The sequence below is a fragment of the Aotus nancymaae genome, unplaced genomic scaffold (assembly GCF_030222135.1).
Source record: "Aotus nancymaae isolate 86718 unplaced genomic scaffold, 86718_ANA_hifiasm-v0.15.2.pri h1tg000033l, whole genome shotgun sequence".
In the NCBI taxonomy this organism is placed as follows: Eukaryota; Metazoa; Chordata; class Mammalia; order Primates; family Aotidae; genus Aotus; species Aotus nancymaae.
The window spans coordinates 9,974,954-10,000,000 of record NW_026988447.1 but is presented as its reverse complement, the minus strand read 5'-3'; the positions used below and the strand labels follow the sequence as shown (position 1 = coordinate 10,000,000).

General features: G+C 38.7%; 1 long non-coding RNA gene across 1 annotated transcript in view; it reads right to left on the bottom strand.

The window, feature by feature from the left end:
* Positions 1-25,047, bottom strand: part of LOC105714583 (uncharacterized) — a 114,825-nt gene that overhangs the window by 13,842 nt on the left and 75,936 nt on the right. The window contains exon 2 of the long non-coding RNA XR_002477804.2: positions 5,144-5,227. This is a non-coding gene — a long non-coding RNA (uncharacterized LOC105714583). The remainder of the gene's footprint in view (positions 1-5,143; positions 5,228-25,047) is intronic.

Below are 25,047 nucleotides of genomic sequence, written 5' to 3'. Positions count from 1 at the left end.
CTTGTTTTCTTATTGGTGAGTTTTAAGAGTCATTATTGTATTTGACTGATATTTTCATTCTATTAACAGTGTCTTTGTCAGACCAAAAGTTTTTAATTTTAATAAAACTAAAATTATCAGATTTTTCCCCTGAGTTTTACTTTTTTTTTTTTTTTTTGAGATGAAGTTTTGCTCTTGTTATCCAGGCCGGAGTGCAATGGCGCGATCTCGGCTCACGGCAACCTCCGCCTCCTGGGTTCAGGCAATTCTCCTGCCTCACCCTCCTGAGTAGCTGGGATTACAGGCACGTGCCACCGTGCCCAGCTAATTTTTTGTATTTTTAGTAGGGACAGGGTTTCACCATGTTGACCAGGATGGTCTCGATCTCTTGACCTCGTGATCCACCCGCCTCGGCCTCCCAAAGTGCTGGGATTACAGGCGTGAGCCACCGCGCCCGGCCCGAGTTTTACTTTTGATATTTTAGTTAGAAAGGCATTGCTAAACTCAAGGTCTTCTACCTGTTCTCTAATGTTTTTCAAGAATTTTTGTAGTTGTACATTTTGCATTTATTTCAGGATTCATTTTGAATTAATTTTTATGTAAGGTATAAAGTCTGGATGTAGTTCATTAGTTTGCATACTGACGTGTAAATTTTCCAGCACCGTTGGTTGAAAAGACTACTCTTCCTCCACTGAATCACCTTTGCGCCTTTGCCAAAGATTAATTAACTATTAATACAATATTAATTTGTGAGGACTATCATAGCAAGGAACCCCAGCTACTCAGTCTTAAACAATGTAAATACATTTTTTAACAGTTCTGGAGGTTAGAAATCCAAGATCAAGGTGTTAGCAGGATTGGTTTATTCTGAGGGCCGTCGGGGAAGGATGTGTTTCAGGCCTCCCTCCTTGTTTGAAGGATAACCATATGTCTGGTCCAGATTTCCTCTGTTTAGAAGGACAGTTGTCATACTGTTTAGAAGGACGCCGATCATTAAGGCCCATCCTAATGACCTCATTTTGACTTAATTCCCTCTGTAAGGACTCTGTCTCCAAATACAGTCACCTTCTGAGGAAATGGGGGTTAATACTTCACTGTAGGAATTTGTGGGGAGCATAGTTTAACTCATAACAACTATATTTGTGTAGATATATTTATAGAATTTCTATTCTGTGCCACTGATCTATATGTCCGTTCTTTCACCAATAATGTGTTGTCTTGATTATTGTAGCCTTATAGTAAGTATTGAAGTTTGGTAAAGTGAGCAAGAAGACTCTCAGTATTATTGCATAGCTAATTTCTGTTACATGGACTATCTTACTGTTAGGATTTGAATTAAAAATCTAATAGATCTTTTTACACATGCACACATATGTTCATTGCAGCACTGTTTACAGCAATAGCAAAGACTTGGAACCAACCCAAATGCCCATCGATGATAGACTGGACAGGGAAAATGTGGCACATATACACCATGGAATACTATGCAGCCATAAAAAGCAATGAGTTCATGTCCTTTGTAGGGACATGGATGAAACTGGAAACCATCATTCTCAGCAAACTGACACAAAAACAGAAAATCAGACACCACATGTTCTCACTCATAGGTGAATGTTGAACAATGAGAACACATGGGCACAGGGAGGGGAGCATCACACACTGAGGTCTGTGGGGGCGTCTAGAGGAGGGACAGCAGGGGATGGGGAGTTGGGGAGGGATAACATGGGGAGAAATGCCAGATATAGGTGACATTGGGATGGAGGCAGCAAACCACATTGCCTTGTATGTACCTATGCAACAATCCTGCATGTTCTTCACATGTACCCCAGAACCTAAAATGCAATAAAATATATATTAAAAAAAAACCTAAAAGATCTTTTTTATCTTTGTCTTCTACATAGAACGTTCACTTATATTAGATCATTAGTTAGAATTCCACAATCTATCCTCATTCCTGTTGAATGACTCATGGCATTAACAGATGTTAATGAGTCTATTTGTTGAACAAAGCTAGTGGAAAAGAGATATAACAGAATAATGAGAAAAAAAATTGATGCAGAAGTTCAGGCTAGAGGAGAATTGTTCATTGATATTTACATTCTGTTCTAATTCCTTGAAAGTATCCTCAACTGTTTGGATGAGTTTTAAAACTCTCTGTGTAGGAAAGAGTATTCTGAAATATTCATGAGGAAATGGCACAGTATGTCTTGATGAATATCTGTGTAAGAAAGAAATAAAGGAAGAAAATAAGAAAGGAGTAAGTGGGAACCAGGCATTGTGGCTTACACCTGTAATCCCAGAACTTTGGGAGGCTGAAACAGGGTATGACTTGAAGCCAGGAGTTTGAGACCAGCTGGGCAACATTGTGAGACCCCCATCTCTACAAAAAAAATAAAAATTACTCAGGTATCGTAGTGCATACCTGTAGTCCCTGTTATTTGAGAGGCCAAGGCAGGAGGATCACTAGAGCCCATCAACAATCACTTCTTCTTTGAATAAAAACTTTATTTTTTCTTTTCTAATTCATACAATTTTTATACCTTTTTTTGTTTTACTATATCATCTAAGATTTACAATATGATATTGAATAACAGTGCTGAAAGAAGACACCCTACTCCTAAAGGGAGCATTCAATTTCTCACCAAGTATGATGTGATGTTAGCTGTTAAGTTTTTGTAGATGTTCCTTACCAAATTGAGTATAGCCCATATATTTCTAGTTCTCTGGGAGTTTCTGATCATAATTAGGTATTGGATTTTTGTCAGATGATTCTGATCTCCAAAAACCACTAGTTACTAGGACTTAAACACAAAACAAAGTGTGGAGATTTTAAAATGGTGGGATTCATGCAGTTTTACCAGGTAGTTAGATTTTAAATTGTATTCTGCTGAATTCCTGCTTTTCCAACTCAGCTAATTTATATCTCTCTTTTTAAGTTAAAAACTCTAGTGATTTTATAGAAGAAATAAACAGAGAAAAGGAAAGAGTCCACAGAGCTGATTTAATCATTTTGTTATATGATTTTGAAAATAGCACAATGATTTTTGTACCTATATGTTTTGTACACTTTGAGGTCAGAAGCTTAGAGATTTGGAACTAATCTAAAATTTCTCTTGATTTTTCTGCATCCTCTAACACCTGGGCTCAAGTGATCCTCCTGCCTTGGCCTCTCAAATAACAGGGACTACAGGTATGCACTACGATACCTGAGTAATTTTTATTTTTTTTGTAGCGATGGGGGTCTCACAATGTTGCCCAGCTGGTCTCAAACTCCTGGCTTCAAGTCATACCCTGTTTCAGCCTCCCAAAGTTCTGGGATTACAGGTGTAAGCCACAATGCCTGGTTCCCACTTACTCCTTTCTTATTTTCTTCCTTTATTTCTTTCTTACACAGATATTCATCAAGACATACTGTGCCATTTCCTCATGAATATTTCAGAATACTCTTTCCTACACAGAGAGTTTTAAAACTCATCCAAACAGTTGAGGATACTTTCAAGGAATTAGAACAGAATGTAAATATCAATGAACAATTCTCCTCTAGCCTGAACTTCTGCATCAATTTTTTTTCTCATTATTCTGTTATATCTCTTTTCCATTAGCTTTGTTCAACAAATAGACTCATTAACATCTGTTAATGCCATGAGTCATTCAACAGGAATGAGGATAGATTGTGGAATTCTAACTAATGATCTAATATAAGTGAACGTTCTATGTAGAAGACAAAGATAAAAAAGATCTTTTAGGTTTTTTTTTTAATATATATTTTATTGCATTTTAGGTTCTGGGGTACATGTGAAGAACATGCAGGATTGTTGCATAGGTACATACAAGGCAATGTGGTTTGCTGCCTTCATCCCCATCACCTATATCTGGCATTTCTCCCCATGTTATCCCTCCCCAACTTCCCATCCCCTGCTGTCCCTCCTCTAGATGCCCCCACAGACCTCAGTGTGTGATGCTCCCCTCCCTGTGTCCATGTGTTCTCACTGTTCAACACCCACCTATGAGTGAGAACATGTGGTGTCTGATTTTCTGTTTTTGTGTCAGTTTGCTGATAATGATGGTTTCCAGGTTCATCCATGTCCCTACAAAGGACATGAACTCATCGTTTTTTATGGCTGCATAGTATTCCATGGTGTATATGTGCCACATTTTCCCTGTCCAGTCTATCATCGATGGGCATTTGGATTGGTTCCAAGTCTTTGCTATTGCTGTAAACAGTGCTGCAATGAACATATGTGTGCATGTGTAAAAAGATCTATTAGATTTTTAATTCAAATCCTAACAGTAAGATAGTCCATGTAACAGAAATTAGCTATGCAATAATACTGAGAGTCTTCTTGCTAATCATATTCTTCTATGGTCAAATTTTCTCTCTCTCTGAAAAATTATGGTATGGTTTGTCTCCAGTTTTTAAAAATTCTATGAAGGGTATCCCTTGATGAATGTATGTTTTCATCTATTGGCCAGGCAATCAGTGGGTTTTTGAATCTGGAAATTCTTGCCTTTCAGACGTGGAATTCTTTCTTAATTTATTGTGTGTGTGTTTTTAGTTTCTGTTTCTGGAGCACTATTACTCAGAATTTGTTCTTCTACTAGCTCATTCTCCAATGAACTTTCCTCTATTTTTCAACAACAAAAAAGAAGTTTCTGCTTTACTTTCTGAAAGATTTTTCAAATTTATCTTTCTCTTTTCATTTGAATTTGTCATCTCTATTTTTATTTTATGCTTTAATTTCTAAGAACACTTCTTGTCTTCTGAGTTTTTAAAAATTTGTGAATTTGCATTCCGTTCTTGTTTCAATGAAGGAAAATCTCTCTCATTCATTAATCTCTCTCTCAATCATTAAGACAGATTTTATAAACTTACTTTAACCTGAATAACCTTTCTCCTCAAGTTGCTTTTCTTATATTTGTTTATTTTTGTCTCTTTTATGAAAGAGATTTTTCTCAGATGTCCGGTGATCATGGTGCTCTGTTTATAGTTAAGCATAGGCATTCAGTAACTTACTAGAATTCTGTACCCATGAGTTCAGCTGGTTAACCATGACTTTATTACAGCTGATCAGATTTCTCAGGGAAGAATATTCCAGGTTCAAAATGATCTGTCCCTTTCTGGGAGCTGAGTGGATCACCATGGAGCAGGTAGACTCTCACTTACCCTCTTTCCAGTATGACATTCCCATGCTGTCTGGTGTCTTCCAATACAGAGACACTGTGCTTTGCTTTCTTCCTTGTTTTCTCTCTGGAAAGATGAAACATTTCACTCAGCCAAAAAGATTCTAATGATATGGGGATCTACCTGCTTCTTTGAATCTAGCGATAAGGAGCTCTAACTGCTTCTTTGAAGCCTTTCAACAATCCTATTGTTTTAACCCATGCTCACTTAGAGCCTTCCAAAAATGTTGCGATTCCATACGGCTCCGCAGTGCTCCCTACTATCTTATTCCTTCTGTTTTCTTTCAGTGTTCTAAGGCCTAGGTTGATTACAGGTCACTCCACAAGCTAGATAGTTCTTCAAAAGAGTTCTGAGCCCTAAATTATAGGCATGAGGTGTTTTATATATGGCATCAAATGTTCACATTCAAATTTACCATTAACAAAAATCAGGAACACACACACACAGTAACAAATATATTAATATGCCACTTGTTTGTTACAGATTGTCTATTGATTTCCACATGATAATTTATTTAGACATGCAAACTATTTCAGAATTTATTTTAAAAGATATAAATTATAAGTTAATCAAAAGTTCTTATCAAACTAGGTATATCAGAATGACCTAAAGTAATATACACCTTAGATAAACATTTCTCTAATACCATTAATCATGACACATTCAAATTAAATGATTCAAATAAATGATTTAGTATCACATCTTTTAATCTCAGTGTCATTTATTATTAAACTTCATGTCCAATAAATTGCTATGTGTATTACCAGACATGCAGTTATAACTTTGCCCTAATGTTTCTCTCTGACCTAAAGTAAGGCAATAATTAAAATATTTGATTAGATGTGTTCTACTTGTACAGCTGTAGTTTCTTTTTCCTGGTAAAGGAAGCAAAGCATTTTTAATAGCTATAATCCTTATTGTCAAATTAATGCAAAGTTTTAACCACATATATCAATAGCATTAGCCATATATGCAAAGTGGGCAAATATAAATTTAAAAAACAACTTAATATTTTCTTTTATAAACAGAGTGCCTTCTTTTTCACATTCAATGTAATTTTCACATGTAAGATTATCTCTAAATATAGTTATATTTTCCTATTATATATCAAAATTTCTACTGCATATTTAATTTTGGGCAATTATTCTTTTATTTTTTCATTCCTATCAGTGTTCATTTAGAAAATATTATTATGATACATATTTTATAAGATGTAGATAAAATAGAAAGAAAAAATAAATTTAGTTGGATCTTTTTGCAGTTTAAATTTTCTAATTTTATAATATGTAGATATACTTTATAATGTATATATAATTACATTTTAGACAATGTAGATAAAGTTTAAAATACAGATTAATTTTATGAAATGTAGATAAAAACAAATAAAAAATAAATTTATTTAATTGGATATTTATGCAGTTTAAAGAGCAGAGAACTTGCTTCAGGGGACTTGGTTCAGAAAGATCAACCATTATGCAGATGTGATAGAGTCAACACAAAGTCAGTCTGTGAGGGTTTCCATGTTTATATTATTCATAGTGTTCTTCGTGTACTAGGAGATCAGTGAATCTTCTAAAACTACGAACCATCATAACTGGGTGTTTCAAATCAAAGAGGAAGAAGGTAATTACAATGCTTATGTAATCAGAGATATCAATTTCCTTTAAGGAATGTCATTGTCTCCTATTATATTTTCATATCCAAGTTTGAGCTGGATAAAATACATAAAATATCTGTTTAATATGTTTGTAAATATGAGAAATACTATTATTTGATTTTAGACAACAAATGGTGCAAGCCTGTAAAATCTGGGTATCTGGAAAAAAATTAATTGTCCTGGCTTTGTATTTGGGGACAATACACTTATGTGAGGCCAAACGAAATAAGCAGTCTCTCTGAGCAAAGCTCGAAATTGGAGTTTGACATGACTACGATGACTGAAATGTACCAGCAGGGTACTGAAGAAACAAAATGCTACACGAAGTAAGAAATACCGATCGGAGTCTCCTCGACTCTATGGCGAAATACTAAGTTGCATCTTGACAGGGAAAGACTCCACAGTGTGGGCAAAACGCCACCAGGGAAGGAGCAGCTGCTTAGGAACAGTAACTAGAGGTGTATGAGCCGTGTCCTCATGCTGTCATCTGTGCTTTCAGAATCTGCTGGAGCGAACCCAGGACGTCCCCTGCAATAGTCACAGCCATTTTACATGTCCAAGAACAGGGCATGAGATATTCTTTTCTTTAAATAATTGGCAACATCATACATTTTCATTTTTCCATTGATGTCTGTGAAGTCATATCCCATTGCTATTTGGCATTTTATTGATTTCTCATGAGGTTGACCTCATTTACATGTTTATTGAATATTTGATTTATTCTATAAATTATCTATTGGTATTTCCAAATTCTTTGTTTCATAGTTTTTTTTTCTATTAGGTTTTTTGCCTTTTCTTATATTTATAATGTAATAACCTACCCTGGGCTAGCATCACTGACTCCATCTTAGCTGTAAACTCCAGCCTAGCTTCCCTCTCCCTACCACAGCCCCTCTGCGTACATAACTGGGTCACGCTGCACTTAGAAGTGTTGACGGTACAGTTCTTAAAACTTTAACCATTGTAACCACATCCTGCTTGGCATACCCCTCTCCTATTGTAAGAAAAAAATTTTCCCTTTAATCATGGTGTAGCAGGAGCCTAATCACCTCACTTCTTGGTGACTGTATGGAAAATACCTGTGCACGCAGCCCCTTCCTCTAATATGGTTTTCTGCTTCTGTAAAATTCTGCTTTAGCTAGTTACCCCCTCCCCTACCTAAATCAAAGTATAAAAGATGATCAAGCCCCTTCCTCAGGGCCGAGAGAATTTTGAGCATTAGCTGTCTCTCGGTCACTGGCTAATAAAAGAACTATTAATTTGGAATTCAGTGTGTGGCGCATTCCTTCTAACTCACTCAGTTACTACATTTGGAGGCCCCTGCTAGATATTTGCCACTGGGTGCAGACCAGGCTCATTCTGGGCTCCTCCAAGTTGAGAAGCGGGCTCTAGGGGAGGCATCCCCTGAGATGTTCCAGGGCCCCATAGGCCGCCCCTTATTGGAGGAGAGCGGATCAACTCCTGGCACGCTCTGCCAAATTATTCTTTCAAGTCCCTGGTCCTGCTCCATGGAGAAGGTAAGTCAGGCCTGACCTGATTATTTCTGGAAGTTACAGGGATTGTCCAATTACTGGGATGCCAGAATTGACTACAGTGATTCCTGTGACCTTGGACTGTGGGTGCCCCAGAGTCCCTGGTCCTGGTTCTGGTTTTTGGACTCTGGGTGTCCAGAGTCCCTGGTTCTGTTTCTGATTGGCTCTGGGTGTCCAGAGTCCCTGGTTCTGCTTTCTGAACTCTGGGTGTCCAGGGTTCCTAATTCTGTTCTGTCTTTGAACTCTGGGGGTCTAGAGTTGCTGGTTCTGTCTGTTTTTGAACTCTGGGTGTCCGGGGTCCCTGGTTCTGTCCTACTGTCTGATTTAGAGGGGTTCAGCCCTGACGAGGGTACCCCTCTGGACTCTGTCACCACTTCAGAATGCTGGAGGACAGGGTCCCTGGTTTCTGTCTAATTTAAAACATTTATAAACAAGATAAAACTTTCTTTAGGGTTCAAACTGTTTACAAAGTGCATAAGACTGTAATAACCTCTGACTGCATGTGTGCATGCATGTGTGAGTGTGTGGGGACTTTAGAGCCTTGTGTCTAAGGATCCAGTTTGTGGCTTCACAGCAAAAGCTATGGAGTCTGAGTGGGTCCCAACCTGTGGTTCTGTGTTAACCTCATACAGCTTAAAGACAGCATCAGACTAGTTCCACAGCATTGGACTACTCCTGATCCAAGTCCGGGGTTTATACCGACCTTTCTATGTCAAGAGGCACCTGCATCCCTGTAAGGGCAGTGGCCAGGTGGGCATCTAAGAGTTCCCAATATGGGATTCCTCTCCCCTCATCTGTCTTTTTAAAATAACCACAATCATTTATCTACCTCAGTGCCTTATCTACCTCACTGTTCATTGTGCTGTTTTGTGTCCAAGTCTGCGTGTCTTGTGTTTGCTGTATTTCTCACTGTTAATGTGTAAGTTACGTGTCACATAGCCGCTATTGTCCAAGGTGGTTAAGCCAGAATTTCTTTAAGGCCCTTGCTAAAGACCTCATCCTGCCAGATACCATCTCCCTCCTCTGTCACCTGGACTGGTCATCCCAAGACTGTCTTTTCTGTGAAAAAGGAGTTAAGTATTGCTACGGGAAGGCTTGTACAAAACATTTGGGAGGTTGTTCTTCTGTTGGGGACTTTTGGCATCATAGGGGTTGCTGGAAGTTGGACTGTCGTGAGCCATGTCCCAGTGACTGGTGTGACAGTCCCATAGACCACTGGTGGATTCAGAACATCCACCCTGCTGATCTCTTGGCCCACCCTTTCTGTCATCCCACCACTTTTCCTGTGCCTTTAGATAAGCCCGTGTTTAAGGAGACCTATGCCTTTTTAGCTCTACAACTTTTACACTCCTATAACGCTCCTGGGTGGGAACTCACTGTCAGGTGGTACTGGTGGGATCATTCTGGTGGTCTTTATCCTCCTCAACCTCACCCCTTACCCCAGACTCACCTAGTTCCCTTATCACACTAGGTCCAGGGTCTCCAGGACCTGGCTCTCTTATCTCTCCTCAAGCCCATAGCTGACAGAGCCCAGCTCCAGGTCTCTGCCTTTGAGACATGGAGACATCAATAGGCATCAATGGTATCTTGGGTATAAGGCCAAAGAGCTCCCAAACCACCCCCGAAACCACTAGGTCCTGCTAAGTACTTCCCATAATGGGCTCTGCCTCTTCTTGACCCTCTACACCCTTCCAGTATATGTTAAAGAATTTTACCTTAGGTTTATTTATGACAATAGAGAACAAGAAAAACAGAAACAGGCTACTTTGGCAGCTGAAAAAGCATCTGATAACGCATCACAAAGGCAGGCAGAAATCATAGTAGCTGCAATCTGGGAAGCTGAAGTACAGACCCCTGCATGAATAAGTCATGCTGGGGAAAGGCCCGAGTCAAAAACTCAAGACCCCCACAAGAAAAAGGGAAAAACGCCCCTACTACAGAATCAGTGTGCCTATTGCAAGAAAACTGGACACTGGAGGAAGTAGTGTCTGGAAAGGATGGAAGGGAAAGTTCTCACTCTTCCGGAAGCCAGAGAGTCTGAGGAGGACCGACGGGGATGGAGCTCCCTGTCCCTCAGCCCCTGGGAGCCCATGGTTACTGCTACTGTGGGGGGGCAGCCTGTATGTTTCCTAGTCGACACTGGGTGGAGCACTCTGTACTACAAGCCCCTTTGGGTAGCGTCTCCAACAGAAAGATTGCCATGCAGGGTGCCACAGGAACTATTTGGGAATATTGGTTTACCCATTCCCGGGAAGTAAATTTGGATCAAAAGAGAGTAACTCACACGTTTCTTGTAATGCCAGAGTTCCCTTTCCCCTTCCTCGGACTGGATCTACTCCATAAGCTACAGCCACCTATCTCCTTCTCAGCAGATGAAGCCCACCTCACACTGGGACCACAACACCTCCCTCTGCTCAGCTCCTACTGACTGCCCCCTTATCAGAGGAGTACCTCTTAACCCCCTCCTTGCAACTGGTGAAAAATGAGGTTAACCCCCTCCTACAGAATCTATAAACTCTTTTCCACTGAGTGTGGGCAGAGTCAAATCCTCTCAGATTGGCAAAACACCACCCACCAGTAGTTGTAGAACTTCTGGCCACCACTCTGCCAGTTCAGGTAAAACAATACCCTGTAAGTCAGTGGGATTGAGAGGGAATCAACACCCACTTTCAACTGCTATTACAGGCCAATATACTCACACTGCCGGTCTGCCTGGAACACTCCATTTTTGCCAGTCAAAAAGCCTAGGACAAATGATTACCAGCCAGTACAGGACTTGTGGGAAGTCAACAAGTGGACAGTCACAGTCCATCCAGCTGTCCCCAATCCGTATACTCTCCTCAGCCTGTTCCTGCCAGAACATACAGTATATACAGTCCTTGACTTAAAGGATGCCTTCTTCGCCATCCCTTTGGCCCCCCAAAAGCCCACCAATTTTTGCTTTTGAGTGGACAGATCCTGGCTCAGGTGATTCTACCCAACTCACTTGGACTCTGTTGCCCCAGGCGTTCAAAAATTCCACTACTCTTTTGGGGGAAGCCCTCCAACAGGACATAATACCCTTCTGAGCCAGCCATCCTGATTGTACTTTGCTTCAGGATGTAGATGATCGGTTACTGGCTACCAAAACTACTGACAGCTGTCTGCAATATACTAAAGACTTGCTTCACCTCCTCCAGGAACTTGGGTATCGGGTCTCAGCCAAAAAGGCCCAGCTTTGTCTCTCCAAGGTCTCCTACCTAGGGTACTAGATAAACAAAGAAAAAGGGCACTCATCGATGCTCGAAAAGAGGCTCTCCTGCATGTCCCCACTCCTACCACCAAGAGACAGGTACGTGAATTTCTGGGAGCCACGGGATACTGCCACCTGTGGATACCAGATTTTGCAGAAATCACCAAGCCTCTTTACATGGTTATAGGCAGGAATGGCCCACTGGCCATTCCAAAACCTAAACGTTATGGCTCAATAACGAACGTTTTATGCAAAGCACTGGTCCATGAACTACACTTCAGATGGCAGTAGATAAAAAAATGCAGATACTGTATATAGGATTAATAAAACCAAAAACTTTTATTTGAAATAGATAACCATTCTTTTGGTGCATGTGCAATTCAAACATTGTGATTATGCGAACTAAGAACTAAAAAACTAACTTTTTTAGCTTTATAATCTAAAAACAATGAAATGTTATACAACTAAAACCTGTATGACAATAAAAGTGATTTGAAATTTAAATGTGTTGGACTGTGTTTGGATGGTACAGTTGTGAAGACAGGAAAACATTCTGGAGTCGTTACCCAGATTAAGGTGCTTGTACTTCCTTAAGAAAATATTGCTCTAAAAATAATGTCAACTAAACTAAACAGTGAGCTGAGTGGCATCATAAAAATTGTGAATTATATAAATTCTGATATAGAATATTCTCTATGTTTTAAAATAATATGGAATCACATAAAAAACAGCAATCATAGCTCATTGAGGGATAATGACTGTTAAAGAGGTTGGGTGCAGTGACTCATGCCTGTAATCCCAGCACTTTGGGAAGCCGAGGTGAGTGGATCACCTGAGGTCAGGAGTTTGAGACCATCCTGGCCAACAAGATGAAACTCTGGCTCAGCTAAAAATACAAAAGATTACCTGGGCGTGGTGGCACGTGCCTGTAATCCCACCTACTCAGGAGGCTGAGGCAGGAAAATTGCTTGAACTCAGGAGGCAGAGGTTTCAGTGAGCCAAGATCTCACCATTACACTCTGGCCTGGGTGACAAGAGCAAGATTCCATCCCCTCCCTCTGCCCCCAAAAGAAAGTGTTGAAGGAAAAAAATTTGTGGAGATCTGCTTCTGGTATTTGTACAAAACCAGAAATCAATTTTATCCTATGTTCTTAAAGATGTAAATTGCATGATGACTTGCTTAAGCATCTGTTGTCTTGATTATTTGTAATATTAATAAAAAGTACAATGTTTTTCAATGGCAAATATGATCATAGGGCAACAATAAAAATAAGAATCTTGGAGAACAAAGTGTCTGCAAATTGTTGTGACACATTTCACAACGTAATTATAATTTTTACTAAAGTATGAAAAATTCATGGTGTTGTACTCTAAGAAAAATCATTACTAAATGCCTTAGAAATTTGATAGAAATGTTTAAAATTTACATTAAAAGTAGACACAGATGTAGAAAGTCTATTGATCTGTACTTCATGTCTTTTTTCAAAGCATAAATTTATTTATTTAAGCACAAGTTAAATTATTGTAAATATGAGATGACTTAATTCAGTTGAGAAATCATTTTAATATTTTCAAAATATTTAATAAATATTTTGAAATTTATTTAAAATATCTTCATTTTGACTTATCTACTATGCATCTTATTTAAAATAAATGAAACAATTAAAATATATGTAGTATCCAAAAACAATGCTTTTGCAATCCAATCTAGACCATATAGATTAATAAGTTAGCAAACAGAATGCAAGCTTAATTGTCACATTAAATACCTTAAATATTAAAATTCATGGCATTGGTTTAAAATGTGGGTATGAGGATTTTTATATAGATGTATTATTAGTTGTTTCCACAATTATAATACGTAATTGACCTCCTCAATACTCAGTGGCTTAAAACAATAAAAATTTAGTTTTGCTTATAAATTTAAGTTTGTCTTCTTAGATATTAAAAATAATCTGTGTACTAGATGATGGACTATGTGATTCTGAGCCAGCTAGACCAATGATTTTAAAGAAAAACACTAAAGAGAAGGAAGCCCAAGGAAGTCATAGAAAGTAGAGCATATGATTGGAAAGAATTAGAACATCTACCAAAATGTATATCTGTCAAGAACCAGCACTGTCAGAGACTCAATTCATATCAGAAAGTAGTAGACATAGTCTTTCTAACAGAATCAAAGTAAAGCTAAATTTTTAATCAAGGACTGAAAAAATTCTTGAATCTGTGAATGAGAAAGTTTCAAATTCCTTATTCCTACAAGTATACAAAGCACAGCCATTTTCTGATATAACCCACATTACTCAGACTTTGGAAAAAATATACCAGCAGTCATCAAACTGGTAACCAAATTAAGCGTGATTAAGCAAATACATGAACCAAGTCTAAATAAATATTCAGAACTTCTATAAATGTAGGGACAGTATAAATTAAACAAAATCTATGAAGTCCATATAACTTACAGAAGAAAGAAAATAATTCTATATAGCATAACAGCTACTAAAAACACTGAAGACTTAGTATATGTATGGAAATGCCACAGGACTAAAACTATACCTTTAAAGCTAAGTTTGATAAATAAAGAGAATTTAACAGAATAAATTTAAACCAGGCATTTTTTACAGTAAGCTGGATGGAAAAGCTACCTCGAAGTCACTGTTAGAAAGAGATCATTTCAAAGAGTCAGTGGATGGGATGTCCACAAACAAAATATGTAAAATGTTAGTAAATGATTGAAATATAATTAAATTGGTGTGTACTTATGATTTCAAATTGTCGGTGGCCTATAAAACAGTATAAAATAATAGTTGCCCCAACAAGTAAATGCATAATAGGTATCAATATTATTAGGGTTGATTTAAAAAATATGTTAAGAGAGAATAAAATTTAAAAGATCCATGAAGGTAGGATAGAGAAAATGGGAAGGTATCCTTCTTTCTCCCCAGGCCAGCTCAAATTGTACTTATCTTCTGATATAAATTAGGGATTTAAGAAAATAATAAAATGATGGAGACATTTTAAGAAGAAGACATAATTGAACATACTATGTCACTATATAATTCAAAATTGTAGCTTGTTTATAAAAAGTTTCTGTGAAATGGAGATCTGTCATAGACTTTAGAAATCTAAATTAAAGGTAACAAAAAGAGCAAGATCTATATGAAATATAAAAAAAGTAATTTGTGAGACTTTTATTAGTACAAGAAATACATGTCAATAATTTATTTGTCATGTTCTTTGCAACTTTATATTTGAAGACTACCAAAATCAACTCACAATCACATGAAAAGGTCCCAATATGCTTTCAGTAGACAGCCCCAAGAGTTATTTCAATAGGTCCATGATAGCAAATAATCTATATAGACAAAAGTAAATATAATAGATGATATTGCAATCATAGAACAAATATAGAAAATGTATAAGAAAGGCTAACAAATTAATAAATATTTACAGAAAGGAAAATAATGGTACAAGAAAAAGCACAACCTGCAGAAACCTGTTAAATTCTTGGAATTTATTTGATCTTTCAAGGGAACAAAAATAACTATCTTAATAAAACAAAAAAAAAATGGAAACAATCATCTCTGAAGATAAAGTACAAAAATTATGTATTAATTTTTTTAACCCCTCTAGCAAGATTAGGAAAATTTTTGTGGAAACAAAATTTTGAAATCATTTTCCTCAAATACGTTTTCCAAATTGTTTATTCTCTCTTCATCTCTCTCAGGAATACTAATAAGTTAGAGAGTTGGTCTGTTTACATAATCCCATGTTTCTCAGATTTCATTTTCATTTTTTAATATTCTTTTGAAATTTTCATCTGACAGAGTTGATTTAAAAAGCTGATCTTCAAGCTCTGAGATTCTTCCCTCAGCTTGGTGTATTCTGCTGTTAATATTTTTGATTGTATTATGAAATTCTTATAGTGACTATTTCAACTCTACAAGTTCAGATTGGTTTTTTTCTTAAAGTGGTTATTCTGCCTTTCATTTCTGGGATGATTTCCTGGATTCCTTGGATTGGGTTTCAACTTCTTTCGGATCTCAATGAGCTTCCTTGCCATCCAGATTCTGGATTCTGTGTAAGTCATTTCACTTATTTCAGATGGTTTAAGCACCACTGCTGGGGAACTAGTGAAACTGTTTGGAGGGGAGGGAACACTCTGGCTTTTTTAATTGCCCAAGTTATTGTACTGATTCTTTCTTATCCAGGAGAATTGCTACTCTTTTAACTGTGGTGTATGTTGAGTATAGTCAGTTGACTTCATTTCTGGGTGTTTTCAGAAGGCCAAAGTTCTGTCCAAATTCTTTACTTTGGCTGAATTCTCACCCTTTGTTTCACATGGAGGATACATTAGCAGCATAGTTTTAGTGTTGTAGTTTCAGCTGTGATTTCATGTATGGTGCTTAAGAGTAATGGCAGGTAGACAGGCTTTTACTCAGCAAAGTGGCTCCTTCGTATTTCCTAGCATTTGCGGCCATGCTGTGATGTGGTGGAGAGAGACTTGACTTCCTCACCAGGTCCACTCCTGGGCCTTGGAGAAGCCACTATTGATCACTGGTACAACCATGTGTTTTTGTCAGGTGTTCCAGACCACAGGGTTCCCTTGGTCAGAGACCGCAACAGGGAGTTAGGCCACACCTATTCTGGATGGCCCTGTGGATGGAGGCATGCCTCACTCTCACAGCAGCCCACAAACCTATGTGGCTCACCTGGCTCAGTGCTCTGAGAGTGTGGGTTCCTCTCCCTTTTGAGTACCAGCCACAGATCTCAGCTTGGTACTCCCTAGCTGCACAGAGCAGCCCCGGGGTGAGCTCAAGCAGGGCTGGAGTGCAATGGCGCGATCTTAGCTCACTGCAACCTCTGCTTCCTGGGTTCAAGCGATTCTCCTGCCTCAGTCTCCTGTGTAGCTGGAATTCCAGGTGCCTACCACCATGTCCGGCTAATTTTTGGCATCTTTAATAGAGAAGGGGTTTCACTATGTTGGTCAGACTGGTATTGAACTCTTTACCTCATGATCCACCTGCCTTGGCCTTTCAAAGTGCTGGGATGACAAGCATGAGCCACTGCATTGGAAGGAGCTCAGGCTTTTTTGTCATTCTCTCTCCTCCTTTTGTTATTCTCTCTCTCCTGCCGCTTGGGGGTAGCAGTGGTGGGGACTCTGGCAGCTGCAATGACAGAGGACCTGTCAGTGGTCTACGGCACTGCACCCCAGAGTAACACAGAGCTGTCACTGACTGAAGTGACCAGGTGTGGGTGGGGCAGCTGCCCTGTGGGTCCGAGCAGGTGGCCCTGCCTGGTGAAGAGCAAGGAAGTAAGGGGTTCACAAGAAAAGAATGTGGCCTCCTCTTCATAGGACAGCTGTGGCATGCTGGAGGTGCCAGGAAAGCAAACAGGCTCTTTGTTCCCTCCCTAGCCTGGGAGAAATGAGGACTGCTACTGTGGCAGTGGCTATGGCAGAGGGCCTGTCGGTTGTCTCTGAGAACTCCAGCCCACACAAACACAAAGCCGTCCGCGGGTCAAGATGGCCAGGGGCAGACCTACGTTATTTCTAGTTAAATAATTATAAGCTTGTTTTGCTTACTGTACACTAAGGTTTATACCCCAAACTAAACAATGTCAAATATTGGTGCAGTAAAATAGAAATCAGGTGGCAACAGGCCTAAGGTAAAGACCATCTGAGAGCGCTTGTAAAACGGTGGAATGCCGCAGGGCGGTTGCAAAGCAGGAAATACTGCTTTCGTCCCGCAAATGCCTTCTCAACATAGAGGCTGCAAAAGGGTCTCCTAAAGAGGGCTTGTGCAAGATCTCTGAGAAGGGAGGCAACCTCTGCCCACAAGACTCGGCAGGGTCTTTGCAGATGGGAGCTTGCAAGGCAGGAAAGCCTTGCAGGGCAGGGATAACCTGAACGCCACAGGCTCTGCCTAGTTTCTCAGAATATGGAGTAATTCTGATTGCTCTATGTCTGCAGTGCCTGGGAGATAAAAGCCTCTTGATGCATTGTGTGTGGTCAGACCTGGTGACACCTTATCCACTGTGCTTCTATGCAAATATACCTTGATAACAACCAGCGGTAAAGTTCAGTGTCCTAGGGTTGCATCTCTTAGAAGAATCACATGTGCTATTGAATGCTGCAGACACACACTCTTCCCCTACTCCCCTACTCCGGCTATCTTACTCCACAGTAGTTTTTAGTCCTTCCCCGAAAACCCTCTGCTTCAGCCCACAAGATTAATGAGATTGTGCACCTAATAAAAGGTTGTGGAGTCCAGAGCTCAAGGCCAACGCTGTCCCGACGAGTTTGCATTGGTCCCCTGGACCCACGCTGTGAAACTATACTCTTGTCTTTGTCTTTATTTTTTTCTCACTCCCTTGTCACCACCGGGACTAAGGACACCCAGCAACAGGGTTGGGGCTGGAACCCAAAAGCCCTCAATGACTGAAGTGTGCACGTCAGGTGGGTCGTTGCTATGGTGTCTCGGGCTAGGAAATCCTCGTGAGGAGCCAGAAGGGCAAGGACCTGCATGGAAAACAGTCTGGCTGCTTTTCCGAAGGGCAGCTGCAGCATACTGCAGGCCCATGACTCCTCCTGGGTTCTTGGTTCTTTCTTCAGCCTGAGGGCAGCAGGGGTAGGGACAGTGGCAATGGGAATTCCAGTGAGCCTGTCAGTTATGTCTAGGAGGGCAGGCCCAGAGAAATGCAGGGCTGTGATTGGCCAGAGTTTCTGAAGCCAGAAGTGGGGCAGTGGCCAGACTGCACTAAGGGCTAAGGTCTCAGGCCAGTGGGCTTTCCTTAGTGAGGTGGAGGGGAGGTGAGGCCTGCAGTTCCTCTGCTCCTCAGCACCGTAAATGTGACCCATCTCCTGTTGGAGAGAGCTGGCTCTTGGTGTTGATGTGGCTATGGCAACTGGCACCAAGGTGTTCAGGGATCCAAGGCCCATGGGGCCCCACATGGGCTTGAGCAGAGGCCTTGCCCAGACTCCAGGAAGTTCTCTGTGTCGGTCAGGAGATGGGGGCTCCGGAGGATTTCCCGTGCCCAGGGTTGCAAAAGTCCATGACAGAAGTGTGAGTCCCCAAGTGCTCTGACTCACTTGTCCTTTCCCCATAGTAGGGAGCCGCCCCTGGCTCTGTGCCCATCCTGGGTGGGCAGCTGTCCTGCCTCACTCCTCTCCACTCTCCGTGGTCACCATTGCTCTCTTGAATCTCAACTTGGTTTCCTGGACATTACACTTGAGGAACTGGAGTTTACTTGCAGTTTCTTAATCTTACTTTGTTATTTATGACATCATAATAGAGTTTAAGTTCCTAAGTGCTCTTGATATTTTGATTATGATTTTTATTTAAGATTTCTACTTTTTATTCCTGTTATCTTCATGTTTGTCATATTTTGTTTTCTGATTTCTTGACTTTTTTAAAGAAAAGTGATTATTATAGATTAAATTAATACCATTATGAATTTTTATTTTTCTGTCTTTTTTTTTTTTTTTGAGACAGAGTTTTGCTCTTGTTACCCAGGCTGGAGTGCAATGGCGTGATCTTGGCTCACCGCAACGTCCGCCTCCTGGATTCAGGCAATTCTCCTGCCTCAGCCTCCTGAGTATCTGAGATTACAGGTATGCGCCACCATGCCCAGCTAATTTTTGTATTTTTAGTAGAGACGGGGTTTCACCATGTTGACCAGGATGGTCTCGATCTCTTGACTTCGTGATCCACCCTCCTTGGTCTCCCAACATGCTGGGATTATAGGCATGAGCCACGGCACCCTGCCTTTTCTGACTATCTTAAACAGGACAATTTCAATATAGTTTTCAGATTCTTCAGTAAAATCAGTATTATCAGGAGTTCTCGTCTGGCTGTTAATTTATTTTTTGCAATAACATCAATGTGTTTGCATGTTTTTGGATATAGGTGGGTGGCTCACTTTGGTTGACAAGTATTTTGTTTGTATCTTCTCTATCTCTGTCCCTACTGCTTTGCTCATTCCTTTCTATCCTCCTGTCTTCCTAGATGTGCAGCCATCATGGGCTATTTACTGGCATAGCATTTTTTGATGGTATAGTTGCTCCTCTTATTCATGGTTTCACTTTCCACAATTTCAGTTACCTGCAGTCAACCAGAGTCTGAAAATAATAAATGAAAACTTCCAGAGATAAACAATTCATGTTTTAAATTACATGTCATTCTGAGTAATGTGATGTAACCTTGAATTGTTTCATTCCATCTCACCTGGATGTGATCATCCCTTGCCCAGCATGCCCATACTGTATATGCTACCTGCTGTATATTCCAGCCCCCTGCTAGTCATTTAGCAGCCATGTTGATTATCAGATTGACTATCATGTATTGTTGCTGGTGTTCAAGCAGCCTCTATTTTATTTAATAGCCACAAAGCTAAAGTGTTAGTGATGCTGGAGACTTGGATATGTGAAAGAGAAGACATAGAGTGCTTCCTTTAAGTGAAAAGGTGAATGTTTTTGACTTAATAAGGAAAGAAAACAAAGCAGACATTTAAGTTGCTAAGGTCTACAGTAACAATATATTCCACTCTATAACAATTTATATTGTTATTAAATTATTCTATTTTGCTATTAGTTTCACTGATTAAACTCTTACTGTGCCTAATTTATTAATTAAATTTATCATATGTGAGTGTGTTTAGGAACAAGCAGATTCTATGTAGGGTTTGGTACTATCAATAGTTTCAGGCATACACTGAAGGTGTTGGAATGTGTCCCCAGGCTTAAGAAGCGCCTACTGTATTTTCAGCATTTTTTCCTGATAATGGGAGGTCTTTGACGCACAGACTAGTTTTAAACAGTGAGTCTTGAATTGACTTATGTGGGACACATTTGACTGTTTTCCTATGTAAGATACTCCATACAACTTAAGGATAATTAACATTTTTCATTTGTATGCTGATTCTGGTTCAAATTTAATGTTCAGCGTATACTCAGACTTAGCTATATGATTTTGATTTTGCCTTTGAAAAATCTCATTATTTTATGGAGTGGAGAGACTTCTTTATAGCAGAGTTTTTGAAAAACTAATGTGTGATTAATTTAAAATAATTCCCCATGAAACCCAAAAATCACAACAAAAAACACTGCAAAAATTTCTCAAGGAAAGAAAAACAAAAACAACAACTATTCCATTTTGGTAACTAGAGTGCAATGTCTGGTACACTAAATAAGATCAAATAACACCCTAATAACACCACCCTAATAACAAATCACCCTAAATAACACCAAAATAAACTTTTGAAGAAAATATCTTGTCAAGGGCTATTACAATGAATGATTAAAAATTATATCTATATGTAGCAACTAGAGTTAAGGAAAAACAGCACAATAATTAGGTTAATGTAAATCATTTAAACCAATTAGGGTAAGAATTTTACGTAACATAAGTCTTGTCCTACATAGTTCAGACTACGAATAACAGGGTATAGTCTTTCCCCAGAGTAAAGTATTGGTTTCCTCTTCTGGTAATAAGAAATTTGGTCTATCCTTCTACTAAGGCCTATTCCCAGTACAATTGTTAAGAGAGTCCTTGGGAGTTGTGCATTCTAATTTGGAGTTTTTGTCAAATATTGACTATAATAGCAGAGAAAAAGTTGGCCTTGGTAGCTATATCCAAAATTTTATATGTGGAAGATGTAACTGCTTCTATAGTGAAAAAATACACCAAGAAAATGTGTTCTCTAGAGTAGAAAATCTTCAGGTATATAAGTATTCCACTAGTTGTTGCTATGGTTAGTGTAGGGAATTCAGTCATAATTCCCAGGGTCTTTTAGATAAAGTATTTTTGATTCATTTTTGATTCATTGATTGGGGAGAGGAAGACTGAGATATATAGGAGGTGATGAAGTCCCTTTATCAGAAACATCTGGCCTTAGAGAGGTGAGTCACATTTTAGTTTGTCACATTGCTTTTGATCATTTAACTTAAACACCACAGCAGAGGCTAATCAACTTACCTGGCATCAGCCAGAAGGATTCTAGGAGAATCTTTTAAGCAGAATTTATTTGGGAAAGAATAGTTTCCAGTATCATGTCAAACCATAAGATTTTAATTCCTTAATTACCTGTAGCCCACTGGCATCCTTCCCAGAACACTGGGGCATCTCAGGTTATTGAGATAAGTCTGATTTATACATCAATACTTTTTAGATCCTCTTCCTTTTCCCCCCTGAAAAGCCTTTTCATTGTTCCTTTATTTATATAAGATTTCTGATTAAAAATAAATGCAAGTTTCTTGTCTTTGAAGTACATAAAGTTAGAATGATTCCATAGTTGTGAAAGCTGTTCTTATTCTTGACCTACACCTAACATGGATTCATGCTAGGAGCAGTGGTGATCAATACAGAAGTAAATTAAGCAGAATAGCTTAAATCAGTAATGTAGCTTCCCCACTGATCTTTAGCAAAGATACCAATTTTGCCTCAATATCATTTGGACCTAAAGAATACTAGACTTTTGAAATTGTTTCCAAGAAAACTTTATAAACTCCACTAAGGGGAAAAAACCTTTCAACTCAGCTTGCAGCACAATCATCAGTAATCATTAGCCAGCTTACCTTTTAACTCACTTCCTTGCAGATGGTCACTGCTTACTACCCCAGAATAACATAACCCTTGTCACAAGACTCTTTGTTCTATAGGTAAAATTAAAGACATTGTGAGATGATAAGTTTGCTGTTTGCGTTTTGAGTTTCTCCTGTAGGTTCTGTAAACCAAAAAAAACTACTCATGCTAGCTAGTCTAAAGGGCCCAGTATGAAGCTGACTTATGGAAGAGTAGAGTTTTCACATTCTGATGATTTCATCCTCCTTACCCTGACCAACGGTTATCCCCAATTTTCCAGCCCTTTGCCCTCTATGATCCTCTTAAAGATCATGGCCCAAAACTCCTCAAATAAATGGATTTGAAGCTTGAGAATTCCTTGTTTCCTCATCTGGTGGCCTTGTGATTATTAAACTCTGCTGCAAACCCTGTTGTTTCAAAATATTGGTCTGTTGTTGCACAGTGGGCGTATAAAGCTGGCAGTCCTGTAACACAATGAATATGATCTTGAAAAACTGTTAAAGTTACATCAATTGAAAATACATTTCAAGGAAGAATTACCCTGGATGAATTAAACAGGAAAGACTTTATTCAAGACTATTGTATTAGCAGTCAAGACTATTAAAATAGGAGAAAGAGACTGAACTCATTTCCACGACTGGAGTGACAGAACAAAAGAGAGAGAACTCTAAGGTCTCCTTAAAAAGAAGTTGGTCAAGATGATTAGGCATCTGTTCTGCTAAATGGTGCTTACAGAAGTTAGTCTCCCATCCTCCTACAGAGACTGGTAGATAAGGCCACTCTTAATGATTACATTATAGTGAGGATGGCTCTCATGTTGTTGAGAAAGATATTCCTGGGTTGTAAAACTAGCAAGAGTGTGATAGGAGATTTATATTTCAAGAAAATAGAGACATAATTTACAATTGCAAGTTTTTTTTTTTTTTCAAGTAAATGCTCCAAGAAAAAGGGGAGCTAGGAGGAAATTGGTGTAAAGTTCAGTTAAGCTGAGGACAATGTTGAAATCATCTTAGTTACATGTTTTCTCAGGCTAACAAAACTAGATTTTATGTTTGGCAACAAGCATTCACTTCAATGTATTTTTTTAAACATTCAGGCTACCTAACTTTTAGTTTCTACACTTTATCACTAGCTTCCCTCAAATAAGAGCTTAGTCACATATAAATGCTCCCTTGCATCAGGTGATAAAGTACAAATGCACTATTTTGATGGGGCATTTGAAGGTTAATTGATCCAGAATAGCTGTTTCAACAGGAAACAAATTTTGACTATAGTCAGAAAAGAAAATTGTATTCTTTATTTTTTGAGTTGACCAGAGAAATTGGTGAGAAAACCTGGCACATTGTGTTTGTATATTTTGACTGTTTCTTGCAAGGGAGCACCAGACATGGGTGACAAATCTTGGTACAGTGTTAGAGTTAAAGGTAAAAAGTCACCTAACAGTAGGAAGTAATCCTGGGGAGCTTGCAGAACAGTGATGATGTTTTTCACATAACCAAACTCCTAAAAAATCAAATGACCATATTCTTTCTGAATCAGAATGTCTCTATGTTCCCTCTGGCAACCCAACTATAGGGAATTGGAGTACAAAAATTACAAGGCGATGAACCCTGAGTTGTGTCAGCTCTTTAGAAATAAAACCGTGAGAAGTACTGTATATTAGAAAGTCCCTAGGGTAAGAGCCATGCCTTCCTAGAGCACATGGCTTCATAGAGAACTTTAAACAATGCAAATTCCGTGTGAAGGAAATCTCATTAGGAAAGGCACTGAGGAAAAGATCTTTGGGTCTAAAAAGTAATACAAAGTATTTAAAATCCTTCACCTAATTTTTAAAAATCTTTTGTTGAATCATACACTGCAGTTCTTTGGAAAAATAATCTGTCTAGACTTCACAAGGTCAACCTATAGATAGCAGAAATGGAATAAGATACTTCAAAAAATTCTAGATTTCTAGATGGGTAACAGCACTTATCATATCTTGACATTACTAATTGCCTAATCTTTGGCTTTACTCTGATAACAATGCTTTCAAAACCACTTCCTCTGATCATTTTGGAAATAAAGTGAGGACTATCATTATAACAATTACTGGTGGAAAAAAAGGAATAGAGCAAATCTAAATGAAATAAAATGACATGATATAATATCATGAACTTTCCCCTCAACTTTGATTTATCTTATTTTCTTTAATTTGAAATGACAATTATATTCGAGCAAACTTTATGCCAAGGATAGATTATTTTCAATAGCCAGAAGGAAATAATAAACATTCAGTGATTTGGGGGCCAACTAGGACTTCTGAAGAAATTCAATGTCCTGATTTTGTAACAGGTTGTTTTAGCAGAATTAATCATCTTTATATTTGGAAATGTGCATACCACCACCAAATGGTGCTAAAGTGCCTATTTCAACAAATCATGAACTTGAGATAATGAACATGAATGAATACATTTATTGTTTGACTGAGGGGAATGTTCCGTGCTACTTAATGGAAATACTTGCCGCTCTATGATGTTTCTCAGGCTTCACAACATTGTCTAGGACAATCTATTCTATCTGCTTATTGTGATACTCAGAAACATTTATTGAGTTTCTTTTTCAAGCACTGCTCTAAGTACTAGGTATAATGAGTAAAACACAATACCTAGGTTCATGACTATAAATAAATGTATTACATGAAAATATCTGGATACAATATGGAATTACAAAGACAGCATAATTTAAATGCCAAAATATCATCTAATTACAACTTAATTTGATAAACATAGACTATCACAAAAGTTCAACTTAGCTCATATTGGTAATTTATACTTTCAAAACGACAGTAGCTAAGTTTCTATTGCATTCAGTTTATTGAGACATGGAAAGATGCTGATCAATTGTCTTAT